General features: G+C 31.6%; 1 pseudogene; it reads left to right on the top strand.

The window, feature by feature from the left end:
* The first annotated feature begins 4,669 nt into the window (after positions 1-4,669).
* On the top strand, positions 4,670-5,634 carry LOC143630973 (homeobox-leucine zipper protein ATHB-52 pseudogene; annotated as a pseudogene).
* The last annotated feature ends 6,900 nt before the right edge of the window (positions 5,635-12,534 follow it).

Below are 12,534 nucleotides of genomic sequence, written 5' to 3'. Positions count from 1 at the left end.
CTTATAAAATATCGAAGTTCATGCAATTAACGACTAAAACTAAGCAATTAACGAACTAACATATATACAAATTAACCGACCATCAGTTGTAGAAAAAAAATTGTAGAAGAGAGTTTGTAGAAGAGAAGAGACATGGAGAGTATTTTGGTTAATTTAATATGTTGTTTTGATTTGGATATATATATATATATATATATATATATAATAAATTGAATTTCTTAAAAGAATAGTAGCCGTTGAACGGCCTGGACCCACACACCAAACGAAATGAGCTGCGTGACGGTGCTCATTTGCCTTCTGTCATGCGTGATATGACGGGGGAATGTTCCGAGGTCTCATGCGAATGATGGACCGACCATGTCAATCCAGTGGGGGTTACCCACTGGTTTATACCGCCCAACCTAACGACATCCAATTCTTATAGTTCTCTCATTTTTGACACGTTGAGTCTTTGGAGTGAGTAACCATTTCTTTTTAGTGTTAGGTCACCCCACATGCGAACAAAAAAATGTTGTTAATTTGATCTCAATAATGATTGATTGTTTCTCTGTTTTATTATAATTCTTGACACACTTACAATTATTAATCTATAACTATCTATTTATACTAAAACTCTAACTTAAAGAAAAAAAACATATTCTATATTGAAAACTATGTTTTCTTATTTAACTCAAATTATCACCATTCAAAATAAAATATCATATAAAGTTACTAAAATAAGTTTACTTAGCCCCTTCAACTTTCTTAACAACCTATTTCAAGATTAAGTTCGAATAATCTTCCTTAATCCTAAAATCAACATATGCTTTTACTCTTTTCCCCTATCGCACCATACGTGTTTTGATTATTCTTGTTTCTTGCTTGTTCTTTTTTCTTCATTCTCTTTTACTTTTTCTTTCTTTCTTTCTTTCTTTCTTTCTTTCTTTCTTTCTTGCCTGCTCTATTTATTTCTTTCTTTCTTGCTCAAATTAGAAAACGAGTTTCTTTCTTAATCTCTTGCTCTTGTTATAACCCGAATTGGGTTTCTTACTCTTTCTTTTGACCAGAGGGCCAGGTTACTTTCTACCTTCTATCTTCAAGATCTGCCTCTTGATTACCTTTCTTATTCAAGATCTGGCTCTTGACTACCAATTTCATTCTTGAATAATGGACTTTTTACTGCCTTTCTACCTTCTTTAAAGAATCGAGTTCTTGATTACTTACTACCTTCTTTCTGGAAACAAACTTGACAACCTTCTTTCCAAGGGACTTGTTTTTGTTTACCTTCTTACTTACTTTCAAGATAACTTCTTTGCAACCTTCTTTTCAATGAACGTTATTAATTAACTTCTATCTTCTTTCCAGATTTTTTTTAATTACCTTCTTTCTTATTTCAAAAAACATGTTCTAGATTTACCTTCTTTGAGAAATGTGTGTTCTCGTTTACATTCTTACTTTCATTCTCTTACTGCTCATTCACTTACTTCCTTCTATTTCTTGCTTGTTTTCTGTGCCAAAGGGCTGGCTCCCTCTCTCCGAAAAATGACCCTCAAAACTGATTCTCTTTTGTCAAGCTCTGATATCAATTGTTGGAAATCAGACCCAAACACATGAACACACAATGTGATCTCAAGTAAGATCGGCTCTTTCTCTTTTTTATTATAATTCTTTGGCGCACTTACAATTATTCTTTAACATCTATTTATCTTAAAACTCTAACTCAAAGAACAAAACATATTATAGGTTGGAAACCATGTTTTCTTATTTAGCTCGAGTTCCTACCCTTCAGAATAACATACCATATAAACTTACTAAAATTCTTTCACTCATAGATAGGTTTTTGTTCTTCAAATATCGTGGACCAATTAAAATCCTCATCAACATTTCAAGTGTTGTCCTCATTTTAGTAATTAAAGACCCTAAAAATTGAGCGGACAATCGTTGGTTTGATATTTAAACTCTGTAGAAGAGTATTGCTTTTTCAACCATTAAAGCAAAATATATGAAGATTGCAAAAGGAAACAAAGATGTCGTATTGTTGAAGAACTTCTTATAAGAGTTGGGCAAAAAAAACACTATATAAATGTTCTCTGTTTGGGCAACCAAAGTCTCGTTCATCTTATAATTAATGAAACTATTGTTTCATAGTCGAACAAATAAAGATGATAGATCTATTTGTCACTAAATTGAATAGTGGTGGTATGTTGCCATCAAGAATCATTAAAACTTGTTTACTAATAGAGTAATTGAGGCGTTTATGTGGCTTTAAGTAGCATTTTAATTAACTGATAAGGAAACACGAGAGCTATATTCAGTTTTAGGTTTATTTGAGTTACATGTGTTAGATGCCAGTTAGGCAGTTAATTTGATGACCGGTCTTCAACTAGGTCACTGTTAAGTTTTCGAGTATGATAGACACCTCAAGGTCTTGATTACTACCAAGACAAGAGTTCAGTTTGTAGTGTGATCTTTATTCAATGTAAAGACGAACAAAAGTTGCATTAAGAGGTTGTCTTGGTATGGACTTGGAGGCAGAACGGTTGCAATCCTGGGAGCAAGTCATTAACTGTAATATCACCATTACATAAATAACGCTATGTAATTGTAAATTTTGTATAAATATGTAAAACTAATACGAGTCTCTCTAGTTAGACTTCGAATGAAATATGCCCATATAGATCAAGTGAATACCATTGTATGCACTGAGTATTGATTATTTTTATACTTTTGATTCATTTTACAAGTGTTTTATATCAAGATTTCCTAACAGTAATAACGCAATTTCTAGTTATATTTATCAAATAACCAAATCAATCTTTTAATGTAATAAACAATTAAAAGCAATCACTTGTAAATATTAAAAAGAAAATAGAAATTTACATGTTACGATAGGACGTTGCTTTAATACTAATATTTGTACATCTACTTACAATTAATAATTAATAAAACTCTCCCGTTGATAGCAATGCCATCAAGATCAAATTAAATCGGCAGATGGCAATTAATTTTGCCAACAAGTCATGTCTAAAAATAATATAATTTATTCAAAATAAAATAAAGAAAAATAAAAGTAGTCAAAGTTTTGGACTTGTAACTGCGGGTCCTATCTTCAGGTTAAATAGATGTCACAATTGAGTATGCCACCGTGAACAAAGACCCGTCACCTAATCTTTCAAAGGCAATATTTCCATTTTCACCCCAATCTTAATCTTATGTCCCATCTATACCCTCCTACACCATAATAACCAAACAGAGAAACACCGTTAAAGTAGTAATATATTTTTATTCATTTTGGCAGTTCATTAAAAACACATCATCTTGCCTTTTTAGGGTATCCATAGTGGAAGTGGAAGATACCTTGCCACATAGACAAACATTTTTTTCCCCAATTTTATGTATAGTGGTTGAAACCTCCGATAATGATCAGACAAAACAAAAAAGGAAAGATATGATTGGTCCTTTGATCTAACCCTTGCCCCAAAAAGTCTCCGTCTAAAAAACACCACAGCCATTAGCCGATATATTTAGTCACAAGTTAGTTACAAATTGATTATGAACAGTGGCGGACCCAGGATTTTTTGTCGATGGGGTCCCAATTTTTCGGTTTACAAAATTTTTCGGGTCGGTCGTTATTCGGGTCGGGTCGGGTCGAGGCGAGGAACATAATAAAACACGGAACTATGGTGTAATTGGAAACGAGTAAGTAGAAAGAATCTAAATTAGAAACTAGATGAAACATACACTTTTAATTCATACCCGAAAAACATGAACGTAATCTGATGGAAGGTCTTCCAAATCAATTTTCTTAGATGTATTACTTGAAGAAGACGAGGGCTCAAACTTTCTTTTCAATGATTCTTGCATAATTAACCCTAAAGTTCAAGTTTTTAAGAAAACTAAGTCACAATCTAACAACAATATACAACATACAATAACCAACATGAGTATAAATGTATAATTATATATAAAATCAATCAACTAATTAGCCCTAAAATTACCTTTAGTTTGAGACAAAATCAGAGGAAACAAAGACTTATAAGACCAAAGAGGGGTGAACAGTGGCTGGAGTGAGGCGGAGGCTGGCGGATATGGACGGAGATGGGCGGAGGCTGGCCGGAAAAACTGAGAGGAGAGGCGTGAGTTAGGGATAACTGGATAAGCAGTGGCCAGTGGGGTTGAGAAATAGAATTGAGATGTGTGTGGAGGCCAGGAGGGTGTTAGTCTGAATGTCTGATGAGTTGGGTTACTGGGTTAGGTACTTGGGTTGGGATATGTTAAAACTTAAAACCCATGGGCCAAAAGTCAAAACTAAAATTAATATAAAGTAATTTTTTAAAAAACGAAATACATAAAAAAACGGGAAAGAGCAAGGCTCGAACTCGGGTCATTCGTGTGGTATTGGAAGGGGGTTTCCACCAGACTAGAATGGTAATATTGATATGGGGTCCAAATGTTAATTTATATGGGGTCCTTCAAAAATTTTCTATATCGCTTCTAAATAAATTTTAAAAAACATTGGTGTCCCGGGACCCCGACGGCTACTATGTAGGTCCGCCCCTGATTATGAAATATATTTTGTATAGTGTTTATCTCTTCTGGAGATTGTAATATGATTTTATTTCCTTGTAAATCCTTATTTAAAGGGTTGTTGTGAATAATCAAATCATCAAGAATTGCGATTCTTAACAAACTATTATATCATAGCGGCGTGGAGGCATTTGAGCGAAAAGATTGCAATGCAAGGTGAAGAACGAAGTAGCTACAAATGACCCAATAAAGTGGTTCATCATTCTCCTTTCATTGCTTTTGTCCGGATATAAACTTTTGTTTTTCTAAAAGATATAAACTTTAGGTGCTATGTATGTTGTTAAGAAGAAAAGAGGGTGTGAATAGCTAGTATTGACAATAAGAAGGACCAGAATGACATTGTGGTATAGTGAGAGGACTAAATGGAACCCAACCCAACCATCACTATGTAGATGGGCCGCACACCCATGTGACCATTTGCATGCATGAAAACGACGTAGCATCGTGACTTTCTGATCTTCAATGATCATATATTTCTATTTAAGCGAATGGCCATATTATCACTTAAATTACACCAACAAGAAAATGAATATTTCACAACCGAAAAAACACCCACAAAAACGCACCAAGAAGAGGCTTACAAATGAACAAGTAAAGCTCCTAGAAACAAGTTTCAACTTCAACAACAAGCTAGATTCATCGCGAAAGAGTCACTTGGCTCAAGAACTCGGTGTCCCGGCTAGACAGATTGCAATATGGTACCAAAACAAACGAGCCCGTTGGAGGAACCAGAGCCTAGAGACGGAATACAAGGCTCTTCAACATCGGCTTGAACGTGTGTCAAGTGATAAAAACCGACTCGAAAGAGAGGTTGAGAGGCTCAAAAGTGAGTTAGAAAAGGCTAAAGAGTTGATGGTGTCATCTAAGACAATGAATTATCCATCTTTACCATCCTTTTCTAGATCTTGTGATGAAGTTGGAAGCTCAAGCTTGCTTGGTGATCATGGAGATTTTTATGTTTGCTTTGATAATCACCAATTTGATCAAAAATTCAACGGTCATGATTTTTTTGGTAGGATGTCTTGATCAATTTGTATGTGTGTAATTAAGATGTATGTTCCTTGGAACAAATAAAAGTCTTTGGTTCTATCAACATCAAATTGTGCATAATTGCAATTTAAATGGTCAAGAACGAATTGCTACTGGATTCTTTACTTTAACTACGTCATAATATGAAAAATATTTTTAGGGTTCTTAGTGTTAAAACACTTATATATATATATATATATATATATGGAAGATTTCAAATATGAACCACTTTGAGTTTTAAGAACCCGAAAGAACTCAATGTAACAATTTTTTTTGTGAATTTTTTTTTACACATGCGTGATATATGTAGGTTACAAATACACATAAAAAAAATTACAGAATTTTTTACGCACCGAGTCAACTTTTTACATATGTGTAACGAACGTAAAAATTAGTGTAACCACTTACATCTTTATTCTCTCTTTTACTTTGATTTTTAAATCAGATTTAATCTCAGCCACATATTCTAATCCATTTAATAAAATGTGTGGCCTAGAATGGAGTTTTTAAGTTCTTAAAATTCAACATGGTTCTCAAAATATCACTCCCTTATATATATATATATATATATATATATATATATATATATATGAGAAGTATAGTTTGAAAACCGTCTTGAGTTAAGAAAACCCATGAAAACCCTATGTAACATCGTTTTTTTTGTTACATGTAATATATGTTACATTTAATACAAAACATCGAAAACATAAAAAAATGTTTTGCTATTTTTTTTACATTTTTTTAGTAATTTTTACATATGTTTTTAGGAGAGAGAAAAATGTAAATAAAATTTTACATTTTTTATTAACCATAATTGTGGACCACAAGATTTAATCTTTAATTAAAAACATATGGTTGAGAATGGGTTTCTAGAGTTTTCACAACTCAAATGGAATTTTATTTTAACCTAACCCTATATATATATAAGATCAGGATCATGTGAGAACTTTTTGGGAATTGAGAACTATGAGAACCATTTTGGACAAAAAAAACCCAAAAATAAAAAAAATCATTAAACAAGAAAACCCAAAAATAAAAAAAATCATTAAACAAGAAAACACAAAAAAAAACAAAGATCTTATTTATCATCCCGGTTTCTAAAAAAAATCCTGGCTTAACTAAATTATACATATATGTATAATATGTACATATATGTACACATATGTTTTTTTTTCATACACATATGTATAATTTAAGGTAAATGGTAATGTATATATGTATACATTACGTAACTGAAGATTAAATGAAAATATAAATTATGTGTATAGGTATAACACGAATTTAAAAAAACAAAAAAAAAATTCGGTTTAGCTAAATTATACATATATGTATAATATGTACATATATGAACACATATGTTTTTTTTCTATACGCATATGTATAATATAAGGTAAATGATAATGTACATATGTGTACATTTACGTAACTAGAGATTAAATGAAAGTATACATATGTGTATAGGTATAATTAGAATTAAAAAAATCGGTTTTTTAATTAAACCAGAATGAAATATAAGAATTTTGGTTTTTTTAATTTTTTAAAATTTTTGTTTTATAATTTTTTAAATATTTTTAGAGGTTTTTTTTAGTGGTCCAAAATGGTTTTCAAAGTTCTCAATTTGTCAAGAGTTCTCTTAGGATCCTTACCCTATATATATATATGTGTGAGTGTGTGTGTTTAAGTTCAGGCGAGAAATGATATTAGCATGATAAATGAATATGAACCACTAGTTTTATTTTAGGTTTTAAATGTTTAAAATTAAATGAAAAAATTATAAATGTAAAAATAAATGCAATCCTTCTTTTTAATTGCTACAACTAATATAACCATGATAAATGTCTTTCTAATTAATATACCTAACTAATTTAACTATAATAATTAAAAAGAGAAAAACACTAATTTTGTTTTATAATTTATTTACCCCTTTTTATTTTATCCAATAAAAATACAGTTTATTAATATAATACTATTTCTATATATTAAAAAAATAATTTATTTCCACTCAATTTATTAGCATATATTAACGCGCAATTTTCAATAATAATATAAAAACATAATATTTTTTTTTAAATTGATATATATAGAAAAATTATTAAGATAAATAATACTAAAAAAATATCATACGAATGTGTCCATTAAATATAAACAATAAATATACAATCTACACAAAATTATATAACCTACATTTGTTTTGAGCACTAAAAACGTACAACATACAAAAAAACATAAAACTAATATATGTAATTCGACATCAACAATTATATAAACTACACTAAGATACACATATCCTATACGTGTGTAGGTTATATGTTTTTCGTGTGTAGGTTATATGTTTTCTTATTCTTAAAACAAGTGTAGGTTATATATTGTGTAAATTGTATATTTTTTATTGACATTTAATGCAAACAAGTGTAAGATAGTTTTTGTATTATTCATCATAATGTAACTACGTGTTGATGTTTATTGATATATTGAGTTGGAAGAAATTGGTTTTGGATAAAAAGAAATTTTAATGCATGAATAAATTGTATTTGTGTAGGATAAAATTTTCGTGTGTAGGTTATATGTTTTTCGAGTGTAGGTTATACGTTTTCGTGTGTGTGTGTTTATTATTGATGTTGAATTTTGTGTACAGGTTATATGTTTTTCGTGTGCAGGTGATATGTTTTCTTATTCTTAGAATAAGTGTAGATTATATGTTTTGTGTAGGTTGTATATTTTTTTGTTGATATTTAATACAAACACGTGTAAGATAATTTTTGGTACTATTTGTCACAATGTAACTACGTGTTGATGGATATTAATATATTGAGTTAGAAGAAATTAGTTTTGGATAGAAAGAAATTTTTATGTATGAATAAATTGTACTTGTATAGGATAAAATTTCAAGAGAAAAAAAGTAAGCTATAAAAATAAATGAATTCTTAATATTTTCCAATTATAATAATTTGATTAGTTATAATAATTGAATAGATAATTATTATGGTATATTAGTTATATTAACTAATGAGAGATAATGCATATATATTTTCTTCATTTATCTTTAAGTATTTAAAACTTAAAATAAAACTAGTGATTCATATTCATTTCTCACATTTCTCGCAGTAATATCATTTCTCGCATGAACCATCCCCTATACATACATACATACATACATACATACATGTGTGTGTGCGTGTGTGTGCGCGCGCGTGCGCGTGTGTGTGTTACCGAAAGAATTGGAATTTACATTATTACGGTTTTTTTTCTTAATCTCTTTGATAAATAAGATGGGTCAAAATATAAAGAATAGGTTTGGGCTTTTCAGTGGAGACCCAAGTTCGATTATCACATGTGTTATTTTGGGTGGATATTGACAATAAAAGATTTGTGCTAGGTCTTGCGGGGTTGTTAGTTCGGATCCTGAACCCACCCAGGTTTTCGTCCAATCATGTGTTACGCTAGAGAGTTCTACTCTTGTGGTTGCACAACGACTGTCAAGTGGCAGTCAGCGGTATGGTTTCTCGGGGGAATGCACAAGCCAAACTCTGAAGCCAGTGTGGGCTCGGTTAAGACAACATAGTATGGTTAAAGTGGGGCAATGAGGCTCTCCAAATTGAAGACTGCGGTGGCCAAATCACAAAAAAGAAAGTTGTCGCTGTAAAAAAAAGATAAAACACAATATTTGAATATTATGGTCTACAATCGTAATATTAAGTTCTTATTACAGGGATAACTTAATCCGTTGTTTTGAGTAAAACAATCAGTTTCTTACGTAAGATACACTACAAAAAAAAGTGCCATATAGTGACATACAAAAAGTGATACTAAAAATTAAAAATGTGCCACTAAAAGCACCTTTAAGAATGTGTGACACAATAAAAGTGTCACTAGAAGTGGTGTCACTAAGGTGGTGTTTGTTTTTTCACCGAAGATCTTCCTAACCACTTTTGTCTGCACCGCGCAGACGTTTAGGTTTGTGGACTGTTTGTTTTTCGGAAGACATTTCATTAAAAAACGTATGCGCGTCCTCTTTTTCGCGCAGACATGGACCAGCCACTTTTCAAATCTTCTAACCTCTTATAAAATTATCATTCTTTATTTCTTCCATCTCCATCAGGTCTCTCAAACCCCGACCCTTTCATCCATCCCGTCACCCCTGCCCTCCACCTCCGGTGCGCCGCCGCCACCACCTGTCTCCTCCACCTCCAGTGCGCCACCTCCGCCACCTGCCTCTCCACCTCTGGTGCGCCGCCGCCACCTGCATTCTCCACCTCCGGCGACCTCCAGCCGCCGCTCCCCTCCAGTCGGCGCTCACCTCCAACCACCGCTCACCACCTGCATCCGGCGACCTATTGTCCATATCTATCAACAAGGTAAGCTTCTTGTCCAATGATAATTGATATCTTGATAATTGCTAGTTAAGGATTTTATTAGGTTTGATTTATTTATGTTTACGTTTGATTTCAATTACTGTTTAAGGTTTCGTAAGGGAATTAATTGATCCAAATTGTTTCTATTGTTGTTGCTTATGATATATTATGATATTAATAGTGGTCATTCTTAATTTGATTACTATGGGGTTTTGTTGTTGTCAATAGGGGTGTAAACGAGCCGACCCAAGCCCAAGCTCGACTAGTCTAGACTCTAGAGTGCGGCTCGTTTTTGACCTACAATAACTTGAGTTCGGTTTGTTTCAAGCTCTTATTCTAAAGAGACCTTGGCTTTTCACTCGTTTTCTAAGCTCGGGCTCAGCTTGAAATCGGCTCGTTTAATATTTATTATTTATTCATTATTATATTGTTTATGTTTAATTTTTCTTTTTTTTATATGGCTCGTTAAGGCTTGACGAGTCTAAACGACCTTCCCATATAAGGCTCTAGTTTGGGCTCGATAACTAAACTAGCTTTATTTGATAATTCCTGTTATTATATTATTATTACTATTTTATTTTATTATTTTTTTAAATGTAGCATGAGGTATGGGCCGTGCTGGGGCCTCCATTTTGTGTATCACTTAACGAAGATCTTGCTCATAATATTTTACCTCATAGTCATACAAAACAGGTAAAGGTATTTTAGTTATGGTCAAAATAGCTTTGGGTAAAACTGGTCAAATCTTTTTTTGTTTTAAATTATCTATCTTGATCATTCAGAGAATGATGTTTGAGCCATTAAATGGAATGCATATGAAGCAAGAGCCCGAGTTTTAACCAATACATTTACAAGTATGACTGCAAAATACATAATTAAACTAGATGTAAATCCAATATGTGTGTATTGTGCAAGATAAAATTGTTAAGCAGTTAATGCAAAGTACCGAACAAATTATTTAAAGAAAAATGTTATTGTGGTTTTATGAATATTATTTCAAGGTTGTTTGACTATTATTTAAATTTCGATGTTGAATGACTTTTTTATTTAAATTTCAGCTTATTTAAAAAGTTTTGTTTTATTTTAGCAGTTTGCAGACGTAAAAAACAAACAATCTTCTTCTTGCAGACTGCAGATGTTTGGTCCATCTCTTCTGCTACAGATGCCTGCAGATGTGGTCCGCAGACTGCAGACATTTTACCTCTGAAAAAACAAACAGCACCTAAAAGCTTTTAGTGTCACTTTTTTGATGTGTCACACAAAGTTTTTGAGCTTTTAGTGGCACTATTTTTTTGCCACAATATAGAAAAAAGACTTTTGTGGCACAATTTTTGTGACTTTAAAAAGTAATCCTAGTTACATATCTGTACTACTTTTAGTGGCATTTTATTTGCCACAATCTAAAAACAACTTTTGTGTTAGTAAAACCGTTATTTTGTAAATATATTTATTTGGTGGCACATAATGTTGCTACAAAAATCACAACATTTACAATATAAAATATAAAATAAAGTTCGCTAATATAGAAATCATAATATTATAACTTAAATAATATAGTTAAAAAAAACATATTTCAAATGTTAAGAAAAATCATGTAATAAGTAACATATTCCAAATTTCAAATGTTTACATAATAAATCTAAATCTAAATGTTCTTTTGGCTGACAATTTCACTTTGATAGAATATTTCCAAATGTTTTTGTCAATTGTCCAAAGCTTCTCATGATTTGTGCCCTGCCATCATCAGCATATAAACATGTATACGAAAATTATTCGAACACCTAGAAATTAGAAAAAAAAAACAAAAATCAGATAACGTGTGGCTATTTATAATTGCCCGAACACCTATATATAGACAAAAAAACAAACATATTACCTTAACTCTTATGTCAACAAAAATTTAAAGATCAATTGTTCAAACGTCTTTCTTGCCTTGCAGATAAAAAGTTTTAGGCAATAAATTTCATATGAATATTACAAAAACGCAATCATATTTATTTAATATCGGAAAATAGTTAAAAAAAAATAACAAGTTAAGAGTAATTACCATTATCATTATGAATTCTATATTTCGTTAATTGATAAAGAGTTATTGTGGGCCAACGAGCCAATAGAAGGGATCTGAAAGGTATAAATGAAACAAACGCTAGTACATAAACACTTAATATTATATAAAAAGAACGCATAATGGTTCACGAATGTAAGTACCTGTGTGTTCATATTGCCATTAGGAATGTGTTCTTGGATGATGACAGCCATGGCACTAACTACCTCTTTAGCTGATCTATAGTTTGTGAGTCTGTCGAATAAGCCCCATTACTTTTTGTTGCTGGCATCCTTCCAACTAATCGAGCATATCCTCTTTACTCCGGGCCCCATTACTCTTGATTTTTCATGTTATTTTTTGCCATTTGACCTGATCAAAGTTAAAAACCAACCAACGAGGATAGTTAAATTAGCCATAAAGACTAAATTGTTACCGGGTTACGAGTTGAATAATGTTTTGGGACGGGTTAATTCAACAGATAATAGTTTTTAAAAGAAGGGTTTATTTAGGAAACGGATATTGGTTAACTAAAAAACAGTT

The sequence above is a fragment of the Bidens hawaiensis genome, unplaced genomic scaffold, assembly GCF_021521415.1.
Source record: "Bidens hawaiensis isolate Kalapana, Puna unplaced genomic scaffold, B.hawaiensis_p1.1 tig00005873_1, whole genome shotgun sequence".
Classification (NCBI taxonomy): Eukaryota; Viridiplantae; Streptophyta; class Magnoliopsida; order Asterales; family Asteraceae; genus Bidens; species Bidens hawaiensis.
This window is presented reverse-complemented; position numbering and strand designations above follow the sequence as displayed.